Source organism: Sus scrofa, chromosome 2, assembly GCF_000003025.6.
Source record: "Sus scrofa isolate TJ Tabasco breed Duroc chromosome 2, Sscrofa11.1, whole genome shotgun sequence".
In the NCBI taxonomy this organism is placed as follows: domain Eukaryota; kingdom Metazoa; phylum Chordata; class Mammalia; order Artiodactyla; family Suidae; genus Sus; species Sus scrofa.
This window is the reverse complement of record NC_010444.4, coordinates 127,216,815-127,228,889: the sequence shown is the minus strand read 5'-3', so window position 1 is coordinate 127,228,889 and position 12,075 is coordinate 127,216,815. Positions and strand designations below refer to the sequence as shown.

At 38.2% G+C, this 12,075-nt stretch overlaps 1 long non-coding RNA gene across 2 annotated transcripts in view; it reads right to left on the bottom strand.

The window, feature by feature from the left end:
* The window catches only part of LOC106509539, a 57,930-nt gene extending 46,257 nt beyond the window's left edge, over nucleotides 1–11,673 (bottom strand). For both annotated transcript variants that reach the window (XR_002341877.1, XR_002341876.1), the window contains exon 1: nucleotides 11,612–11,673. This is a non-coding gene — a long non-coding RNA (uncharacterized LOC106509539). The remainder of the gene's footprint in view (nucleotides 1–11,611) is intronic.

The following is a 12,075-nucleotide window of genomic DNA, read 5'->3' as shown; positions in this document are numbered from 1 at the left end:
CTTATCGAAATATGTATCCCATTGCATGCGCACAAAGGCAAGCTTTTACAGGGTTCTTGGCTTTATGAATACTGAAAGAACACAGAGAAAAGCACATCTGACCACCCACAACTCCCTCATGAAAAAGAGTCTGGCATGGAAAAGATGAGTCGCTGCTAAAGAGCAAATAAGACCTTTTTGGGCCCAACATCCAAAGTCTATGTGACCTGGGGGCCCCCAGTATGCCACTTAAAAGGATGTGCTTCCTGCCTAGGAAATGATATGGATGGCAGGCCCTGACCGAGTGTAACAGTAGTATAATGGCAGGTTCTGAAGGCTGCTTTATTGGGTAATTGTTTGGGAATAGGTCTCTATCCCAGCTACATAATTTCTCACAGGGATGCTATGTCATCTGAGGGCTTCAAGCTCTATTCACCTGGAAAATGTAATCTACAAGGAGGGAGAAAAGTGTACAACAGCATGACCATGATGTCTCTACAAGGCAAAAATGCCTGCAGTAAAGAATAGCACACTGATTTAAGTGCTGCTGTCAACATTTGCTTCCTGTAGGCCCCAAGGACCAATACACTCTTGCAGGGAAGCAAATTTGGGTCTTATAGACAGACAAAGCTCCTAGAACTGATTATTCAGTCAAGTCCCCAGGAACTCTTAACACATTTCATATTTTTTCAATTTGAAAGAATGGTACTACTTATTAGAAACCTCCTTTCTCCCAGAAATAAAATCCATCAACAAAAATATGACATCAGTTTTTTTTTTTAAATAAAGGGGGCGGGGGGAGAATTACACGTTTTTTATTTACTGTTTCCTTTTCAGCATTCTAAACACAGATCTATGTCTAAAATACAGCAGCCCATCTAAAGAAAAAAATTATTGCTCAGCCAGCCTATTCTGGCTAATCTCATGAATGACTCAGTAAATGGCTGCTGAGTCGAGGTCTCAAACTCTACCAGTTCTGATAAATGCTTCTCAACAGAGTTCATCCCTGGACATTTTGGTTTTAGAAACATGATCAAAGACAAATGCAGTAAGAGAGGTGGACATCAAAGTTCAAGTTGTCCACGGAGTGCCCATGGTGGCCTAGTGGTTGCAAACCTGACGAGGATCCATGACGACACGGGTTCCATCCCTGGCCTTGCTCAGTGGGTTAAAGGATTTGGCGTTGCTGTGAGCTGCAGTGCAGCTCACAGACACAGCTCAGATCCCGTGTTGCTATGGCTGTGATGGAGGCTGCCAGCCACAGCTCCAATTCAACCCCTAGCCTGGGAACTTCCATATGCCGTGGATGTGGCCCTAAAAAGACCAAAAAAAAAAAAAATTTTTTTTTTCAAGTTGTCCAGATGGGTTTTAGCTCTGGTTACAAGTAATGATATACCGGTTTACATTTTTCACCATGTCATATGATATTACCACTTATCATTTTTTTTATTTTTTATTTATTTTTTATTTTATGTATTTATTTATTTATTTTTTTTGGTCTTTTTGCTATTTCTTGGGCCGCTCCCACGGCATATGGAGGTTCCCAGGCTAGGGGTCGAATCAGAGCTGTAGCCACCGGCCTACGCCACAGCCACAGCAACGTGGGATCCGAGCCGCCTCTGCAACCTACACCACAGCTCATGGCAACACCGGATCGTTAACCCACTGAGCAAGGGCAGGGACCGAATTCACAACCTCATGGTTCCTAGTCGGATTCGTTAACCACTGCGCCACCACGGGAACTCCTACCACTTATAATTTAACACTTGTTTTGATGTTATAAATTCTCCTGACACTCTTAGACAATGACTCAGACCACCTCAGATCTAGAAGGAACCTGAAATAAATTGTTACTCTTTAAAAGTGACATATAGACCTAACTCCAGTAATTCCTACAGAAATTCCAAACTTTGAAGCAGATAAATAAAAATGAAAAACTGCACATATAAACAAAAGTGAAAGGAAGCTGATTAATCATAGAACACCAGCCTGGGTCATGAGAAAGTTGGTGTAGCCAGCTGATTAAGTAGATTGAGACAAGCTTCTATTCTCTGTCATGTCACTTCACACACCCTGCTCCCTATAAGTTCCAGGCACTGTCCTAGGCCCACAGCTACCAAGGTGAGTAACACCAACTCCTTACTCTCAAAGACCTCTCCATCACTAACAGAGGATATAAAAGACACACATTTACAAAACTCATAATAAAGGTGAGTAGTTAAGAGATGGGGAGAATCAGGAAACCTGACTCTGGAATGAGGTGAAAAGCTAAGAATATCTCAAGCACAGAGGAACTTGCACTTCATGTGTCATTTAGTAAGTGAAGATTCCAGCTTCAGAAAATTGTTAAGGGGATCAAATGATGTCATTTGTTTCAACAGATAGATTGGTCATTCATGACTGACTTAAAACTTTTGAACATTATAACATGATCAAAATGCCTCAAAGCAGGATAATCCATTCCAGTCCATGCTTTTCCTACTGGTGGCCCCTCAAACAAGTGCCTCAGCATGTTTGTCCATGGCACACTGAGATGCCTCCTTTCATGGCACCATGTAATGAAAAATGTATGTGTACATGCACCCAGGGAAATGGAGAGATTCCATTAGCCAACTCAATATGCCAGTGAGACTATGATACTGCAGGAATTAGACTTCTCAGGAGATGCTGATTTCTCAGACATCACAATAGTAATATAACAGGGTTGAGATGTTCAATGAAAGCAACTCTATCTAATTGAAGTTATTATTTAAGGTATTGACACCAAAATTCTCTTTTTGCTTTTCCTCAATGAATGGCATTATCTGAACCATCAGTGCTTTTTTGCTTTCCCTATGATTTTACACTAGTCAAGGAAGCCATTATCAAATCATGAGCAGTAGAGTATAAACTCAAAAACCCTTCAATTCTAGACCTGAATGAAGTCCTGAAGGGCAATGTTTATGACAATTGCCTATGGGATTGTGGTTGCTGCCAGGGAACCTGCTCATCACACTACACATTCGTCCCCACCTGCCAATCACTGCTTAAGACATCCCCTGTAATAACATGAGTGATTATATTCCTTAGAAAAAGAAACAGGTGGTAGGGGTAAAACTCATACTCCCAACCAAATTTCATCCTTTCTTCCTCCTCTCCCATTCACACTTGAATTCTATCCCATAATGTTTATATTTGACTTTTTATTTATTTTTTTCTTTTTCAGCCACACCCACGGCACATGGAAGTTCCTGGGCAAGGGATTGAATCTGAGCCGGAGCTGTGACCTACAGCTGTGTCAGGCTGGGGATCGAATAGACAAGCCACATCATTAACCTACTACACCGCAATAGAAACTCCGTAATATCTATATTTAAAGGTCTGTGTAATGGTTCCTTTGGTATCTATTACTGAAATGGAATAGTTTTTCATTTTCACTAGAAAAGATGGGATTCATGTGGTTCATTCTCAAACGAGGTACTATAAAGTATCTGTGACCCTTTAGAGACCCTTTACAGCTGCCTCTCAGAAAGAGGAAAATACTAAATACCCTTAAATTCCCTAAAGTGCTTTTGTTGAGAAATCATGCTTGCTTATGCTCAACACCAGAAATGCCATTAGAATTTTCATTACCTTACCAATAAATTTAAATAGCTACTATGTGCCAGGCACTGTCCTAGATATTTAGGATCCATCAGTGAACAAAGAAGATGAAGGCCTTTGCCATTATTGATCTAACATTCTAGCAGAGTGACAACGCCAGGTCCCTAACCCACCGAGCAAGGCCAGGGATGGAACCCGCAACCCCATGGTTCCCAGTCGGACTCATCAACCACTGTGCCACGAAGTATAAGATTAAAGTGGCATGACAAAGAGAAGGATGAACCAATCAGTAGCATTGGGACCACTGTCATCCATTTGGAATAAAACAAAATCAAATCTCTACCTTATACTAGACATGAAAATCGATAAGAAGAAGAAATTTTTAGAATAAAATATGGAAGAGTTTCTGCAGGAATTTGAAGTAGGAAAAATTTGCATAAACAAGACACAAAATAAAATCCATATTTTTATATTGGATTACATAATAATCAAAAGCTTCTGCAAACAACAACAAAAATGAAGTCAGTTTGGGAGAAGGCACATAATCAGGGAATTTGAATCTAGAATGCATAATGCATTCCAACAAATTGATGGGAAACAAAGTTGGAGTTTTTTTTGTCTTTTTTAGGGCCCCACCCACAGCAATATGGAGGTTCCCAGGCTAAGGATCGAAATGGAGCTGTAGCTGCCAGCCTACTCCTCAGCCACAGCAACAGCAACCGCAGGATCCAAGCTGCGTCTGTGACCTACACTGCAGCTCACGGCAAAGCAGGATCCCTAACCCACTGAGCGAGGCCAGGTATCAAACCTGCATCCTCATGGGTGCTAGTCAGATTCGTTTTCACTGAGCCATGGCAGGAATTCCAGGAGACAAAGATTTAAAAAGTCTTATTTTTTAAATGGTGACGAGCAGTTCTCACTGTCCTTCAGCGGGTTAAGGATCTGGCATTGTCTCTGCAGTGGCTCGGGTTGCTGCTGAGGCTCAGGTTGGATCCCCAGCTCAGCACAGTTAGTTAAGGATCTAGTGTTGCCACAGCTGTGGCTCAGATTTGATCCCTGGTCTGAGAACTTCCATATGCTGTGGAGGCATCCAAAGCAAAACAAAACAAAGGTGAAGAATTCATAGAAGGGAAAAGCTGGATAGCCAATAAACAAATGAAAAGGTGTTCAGCCTTAAAATTACAAGGAAAATGCAATGAAATATCAGTAAGATACAATTTTATGCCTATCACGATAGCAAACACTTCAAAGTCAGAAAAAAACAGGTGTTGATGAAGTGCTGTGGTAGTAAGACTTATTCACTGCTGAGGAGAGAGCAGCTTGGTACACAAGTGTTATAGAGTGTACTTTTACTGTATATTACCAAATTTACCTAGATATTACTAATATCTAGGTAAAGTATCTAGATAAAGTACCTAGGTAAAGTACTGAAATGTTGGTAATACCTAGGAATGTTAGCTTGCATGTGTGCACAAGCAGACCTGCATGAGAATGTTTCTCATGCCACTGTGTACAAGACCAGAAATTTAGAAACAAATTTGATGCTCCATTACAGAGGACTAGAGAGATTATGGCATATTCAATGATGGAAAACTGCAGTTGTTAAAAGGAATAAACTGGGGCCACATATAATTAACAAAGAGAGTCCTCAGAAACACAATGCTGAAGAAAAAAATGAGTTGCAGAATGAAACATAGTATAATGACAAATCTAAATTGTATAAAGTACAAATCTAAATTTGCATTAAAAAACAAATTTTTGAAAACTGTTATCGTAAAGACATTAAATCCAGGTGGTTATTTTTGCAGCAGGGGCAGGGGAAGAAAGTAGGGAGGAGTGTACTGGTATTCTCAACTCTAAATGCAATTTTTTTTTTTTTTGGCCATCCCATTCCTGAGCCAGGGATCAAACCTGTGCCACAGCAGTGACGTGAACCACTGCAGTGAAAATGCCTAGTCTTTTTTGTGTGTGTTTTCTAGGGCCGCACCTGAGGCACATGGAGGTTCCCAGGCTAAGGGTCTAACGGAAGCTGTAGCCACTGGCCTTCGCCAGAGCCACAGCAATGCAGGATCTAAGCTGCATATGCAACCTACACCACAGCTCAAAGCAATATTGGATCCTTAACCCACCAAGTGAGGCCAGGGATCGAACGTGCAACCTCATGGTTCCTAGTCGGATTCGTTAACCACTGCACCACAATGGGAACTCACAAATGCCTAGTCTTTAACCTACTATACCACAAGGGAACTCCTAACTGTAATTAAAAGAAAAATCTCCAGTGACAAAAGCAAAAATTTTTTCTTATTTTTTAAAGTTTTTTTGAAGTATAGTTGATTTAGAATGTTGGGACAATTTCTGCTATACGACAAAGTGATTCAGTTATACATGTACACACATCCATTCTTTAGAATTTTTTTCTCTACATAGATTATCACAGAGTGTTGGGTAGAGTTAATAAATGTGATTGTAGATGTTCATAAAATTCATCTCTAAAATTATCCACAAATGTAAAATAGTTCATAATAAACTATTGATTTTGAAAAAGAGAAAAAATAAAATAGAATTAGATGAAAATTTTTCCTTTGCACCTGAAATAGGGCAAAAAGAATTTAAGACTCTGCTCTGAAAAAATAATTTAAGCAAGGGGGCCACATTCTTCCCACTTTCTACTTTTCCCGCCCCCATACCCAAAGTGATATATTCACTCAGACGTCCCCACAGTGCTTGGCTGCTGGCTGCCAATTATATATGCAAAATCCCTTTGCCATTACCTCCATCAGCCACCTCCTAGGAGTGTTTGAAACTGTGGAAAAGCCCACCTTCAGGAAGAGTCTGAATACACATCAGGAAATACCAGCCTTGCAATCAATAGGGAATAAACTGATAAAATTCATTGATCCTTTCTATCTCTCAGTATCTTTTTAATTTCCACCTTGTAATTTTTAAAGAATCAAAGTGTGATTTTATCCAGAGAGAAGAGACATCACTAATTTTGGCAGGCCATAGAATAGAAACGCAAAGTAATGACATTGAATTATTGTTCCCTTAATTTCTTTCTCTCAGAAATTAACCATATCTTAATTTTTTTAAAACTCGCTCTCTCTCTCTCTCTCTCTCCACCTCTCTCTCTCTCTCTCTCTCTATATATATATATATACATATAGTCATGAAAAACAAAAAAGGAATACATTGAAATTCAGTATAATGTCTACTTCTTGGAGAAATGAATACATATAAATTTAAGTTCTAAATGTTCTACATCTTAAAATAGATAATAGATATATTATTTTATTTTTATTATCATAATCATAATAAAATATTTAAAATTCCAACCACAGAAGCAGCTCCTACTGGAGCGCAGAAAAAAGTTAAGGAAAAGATGGAATGAGGACCTATGTGAGTCCCTCTGTTAAGTCTCCTACTACATAAAAGCAATAAAAACCTAGAAAAAATTATTTGAATTAATTCAAAGATAAAAAAATGATAATAATAAATTCAGAACTCTACAATGTAAAGTAGCAAAATTTCTTCAACAATCTTGGGAATCTTTATTAAAGAAATAATGAACAATCTCAGTAAGGACACAGGGCATTTTGGGATTTTAACTTGACCTACTCCCAACCCCCTTCCCCAGTTCCATGGGAGCATTTAAAACCAACAGTCTTTCAATCATCAATGGCCAAAAATAGCTTTATAGAGACAAGAGAGAGCACACTAGATTTGCAGATTCTTAGAAAGGTCCATCTCCAGAGCATAAACAATATTTGACCTGTGTCACAGGAAATAGGAAAAGCCCCAATTTGCAGCATGTTTTTATTATTTGATCTAATTAGGAGTTCATTCCAAAGCTATCTTGATAGTGTTTGTCAAAAAAAAAAAAAAATCAGTGGCAACTATTTACCATCACAGCTGCCTGAGGTTTTAATCCCACTTTGGGCAAACAAGAACCTGGACAAAATTTTCAAAAGAAGATCTTGGGAATGAGATGTCCAAAGAGGAGAACAAAAAGCTCTAACATATTTCTGGGGATTTAGAAGACCAAAGTCATGTGCAGGAAAATGTAGAGCCAAGGAAAGACTTGTTTGTGCACCAATTTCTTGCCTCTCTCTGGTTTACCTTGAGGCTCTCTGAAAGCAGGAAACAAAGGCTGAGGAAAGAGTTGTAAGTTGATCAAAAGCTGATGTTGGGAGTTCCCTTCATGGCTCAGTGGTTAATAAACACGTCTAGGATCCCTGAGGATGCAGGTTCAATCCCTGGACTTGCTCAGTGGCTTAAGGATCCAGCATTGCTATGAGCTGTCATGTAGGTCACAGATGTGGCTTGGATCCTGTGTTGCTATAGCTGTGGCTGTGGCCAGCAGCAGTAGCTCCGATTCAACACCTAGCCTGGGAACTTGCATATGCCAAAGGTGTGGCCCTAAAAAGCAAAAAAAAAAGAGCTGATGGTGTGGTCTAACACACAAAGAACCTCTTAGCCAGGGGTGGAAGACTTATTGTTTCAAGCCATTTAAGGAAATCTCTAATCAGTCATTACCTACCCACTAAGCTAATCAAGCAAAGACTTCAGCAGGTGCAAAAAACAGAGAATACATACTCTACAGAATTAGTTTAAGAAATTCACTAAACAAACATATAAGCAAAAATAACAACAGAAAACAAAGAGCAGGTATAACCCTTGGGATGGTAATAGGTGGGGAGGTAGGAATTTTTTCCAGGGTTACCACATTATATTATCTAAAGTATACAGATTCAACAACAACAAAAATAGTAAGACTTGTAGATGAGCAGAAACGTATGGACCATACATAGGAAAAACAGCAGTCATCAAAAACTGACCTGAAAGGGACCAAATGTTGGACCTAGTTGATGAAACTATCAATTACTGTTATTATTAATTACTACAAATATGTTAAAAAAATTTTAAACCCTGTATAAAAAAATAATCAAGAGAATAAGAATACAAACCAAAGACTGGGAGAGAATATTCACAAAAGATATATCTGATAAAGGAAATATATTATCTGACAAGGGAACATATCCAAAATATGCAAAGAATATTTTAAAACTCAACAATAAGAATATTTTAAAACTCAACAATATGAAGATGTGAACATACACTTCACCAAAAGATATGCAGATAGCAAATAAGCATATAAAAAGATGATCCATACCATATACCATTAGAGAATTGCAAACAAAGCAATTAGATACCACTACACAGCTATTAAAACGGTGAAAATCCAAAACAAGAACAACACCAAACACTAATAAGAATGTTAAGCAATAAGAATACTCATTCATTGCTGTTGGAAATGCCAAATGGTACCGTCACCCTGGAAAACACTTTGGGGAGGGTTTTACACAGTTAAATATATTCTTACCATATGATCCAGTCATCACATTCCTTGGTATTCTGCTAAATTAATTAAAAATTTTACATCTACACAAAACTCTGCACATAGACTTGTGGTTGCCAAGGAGGAGGAGAGGGAGTGGGATGGATTGGGAGCTTTGGGTTAACAGATGCAGAGTATTGCCTGTGGAATGGATAAGCAATGAGATCCTGCTGTGTAGCCCTGGGAACTATGTCTAGTCACTTATGATAGATAATGGGAGAAAAAATAATATATACATGTATGTGTAACTGGCTAACCATGCTGTACAGTAGAAAATTGACAGAACACTATAAGCCAGCTATAATAAAAAAAAATAAAAGCCATTATATGCTTTAAAAAAAGAAAATTGACAGAACACTGTAAACCAGGTATAATGTAAAAAAAATAAAAATCATTATAGGGAAAAAAAAAAAAAACCTGCACATCGATGTTTATAGGAGCTTAGTCATAACCACCAAACCTGGAAGCAACCAAGACATCCTTTGATAGGTAAACGGAAAAATAAATGGTGATATATCCAGACAATGGAATATTATTCATTATTTTTAAAATGAGCTATCAAGCCATAAACCATGGATGAACTTTAAATGCATATTACTAAGTAAGGGAAGCCAATCTGAAAGGCTATGTACTATATGAATCCAACTATGTGACATATGGAAAGAGTAAAACCATGGAGACAGAAGAAGATCAGTGGTTGCCAAGGGTATGGGGAGGGGAAAGGATGAATAGGTGGAGCAGAGGGAGATTCAGGGAAAGAAAGTTATATATGGTACCACATAATGGTGGATACCTGTCATCAGAAATTTGTCCAAACTCATAGAACATGCAACACCAAGAGAAAACTCTAAGGTAGACTGTAGACGTGGAGCAATAGTAATATTTCAATGTTGGCTCATTGATTTTAAAAAATGTACCCCTCTTTTGTGGGTTGTGGATGGTGGAGAAGGCTGTGTGGTGGTGAGGCAGAGAGAGACATGAGAACTCTGTACTTTCTGCTCAATTTTGCTCTTAACCTAAAACTACTCTAAGAAATAAAGTCTATATATAAAACTTATGAAATTAATTAAAGGAAAGAATGACAAGAATGTCCTAAGAAAGTACCAAAAAGAATTCTGGAGTGGCAAAGTCCAATAACAGAAATGAAAATGTCACTAGAGGGCTTCAGCTACAGAAATGAGGTAGCAAAAGACTGAATCAGCAAACTTCAAGATACGTCAGTTGAGATTATCTAGGCTAAGGAACAGAAGGAAAAAAGAATAAAGAAAAATGAATGGCACCTCAGAGATCTTTGGAAAGCAATCAAACATTTCAACATATGCCTAATGGGACTCAAATGTAGAGGAAAGAGTGAAAGGGGAAGAAAGAATATGTGAGGAAACAATGGCTAACACATCCTAAATTTGATGGAAAACATTAATCTACATGCCAAGAAGCTCAATGAATTCAAGTAGAATAAATTCAAGGATTCACACATAGACATATAATTAAACTTGTGAAAGACAAAAACAAAGAGGAAATCTTGAAAGCAGCAAAACAAAACCAGTTCATGATATACAAAGGATCTTCAAAAAGATTAACAGTTAATTTCTATCAGAAAACAGGGAGACCTCAAGACAGTGGGTTTATGTAAAACACCTGCCAATGCAAGGATTTTGCCAGGAATTTTATATCCAGAAATATTATCCTTCCAAAATTAGGGAGAAATTAAGACATTCCCAGAAAAAACGGAGAGAAGGCATCACTATCTGATCTGCCCAATAAGAAATACTACAGAGGTTTGTTCAAGTTAAATGAAAGGACACAGAAGAGTACATAAATTCAAATGCAGAAATAAAAGAACACTGATAAAGATAATTACATTGATAAATACCAGAAGTACAAATGTATTTTAACACTTTTTTTCCTAGCTGATTTATAAGAAAACTTCATAGAGGAACAATTATGAAACTGTATTGGAGGGCTTACAATATGTGGTGGTGTAATTTGTTTAACGGTAATCACACAAAGGAGTGAGAGAGAGAATGAAGTTATGCTAGAGCAAAGTTTTGCATTCTACTGAAATTAAGGTGGTACCAAGCAAACTAGATTGCTTTCAGTTAGGATGTTTTATATTAAAAGAAATAGAAAGGTCAGAAATTGTAGAATTGATTTTAAAAATAGGCTCTAACTATATGAAATACACTTAGGCTTTAAGATACAAAAAGTTTAAAGTAAAATGGTAGAAAACAATACCATGCAAACAGGAACCAAAAGAGAACTAGAGGGGCTATACTAATATCATAAAAAATATGTATTAAGACAAAAATTGGGAGTTCATGTCATGGCTCAGTGGTTAACAAACCTGACTGGTATCCATGTGGGTTCTATCCCTGGCCTTGTTCAGTGGGCTAAGCACCTGGTGTTGCCATGAGCTGTGGTGTCCGTCGCAGAAGCGGCTCAGATCCCACATTGCTGTGTCTGTGGTGTAGGCCAGCAGCTGCAGCTCTGATTCAACCCCTTGCGTGGGAACTTCCATATGCTATGGGTGTGGCCCTAAAAAGACCAAAAAAAAAAAAAAAAGACAATAATTGTTAACAGAGGGGAATTCCCATCATCACGCAGTAGCTAATGAAACCAACTAGCATTTATGAGGATGTGGGTTCAATCCCTGACCTCTCTCATTGATTAAGGATCCAGCATTGCCATGAGCTGTGGTGTAGATTGCAGATGCATCTCAGGTCCTGAGTCGCTGTGGTTCTGGCATAGGCCGGTGGCTACAGCTCCAGTTGGACCCCTAGTGGCTGCGGCCCTAAAAAGACAAAGAAAAATAATTGTTAACAGAAACAAAGAAAAATGTCTATAATTATAAAATGATCAATATATCAGTAAAATATAACAGTAACACACATGCACATTACAACAGAAACTCAAAGTACATGAAGCAAGACTGACAGAATTGAAGGGAAAAACAGAGTTCAGGAGTAATAGTTGGGGATTTCATACCCCAACTATTTCAATAGCAGAACAACTGACTGGAATATCAATGAGGCCACTAAATAGTTGAAAAACACTGTAAGCCAATGAGACCCAAAAGACATCTTTAAGCCACTCTATTCAACATCAGCATAATACACATT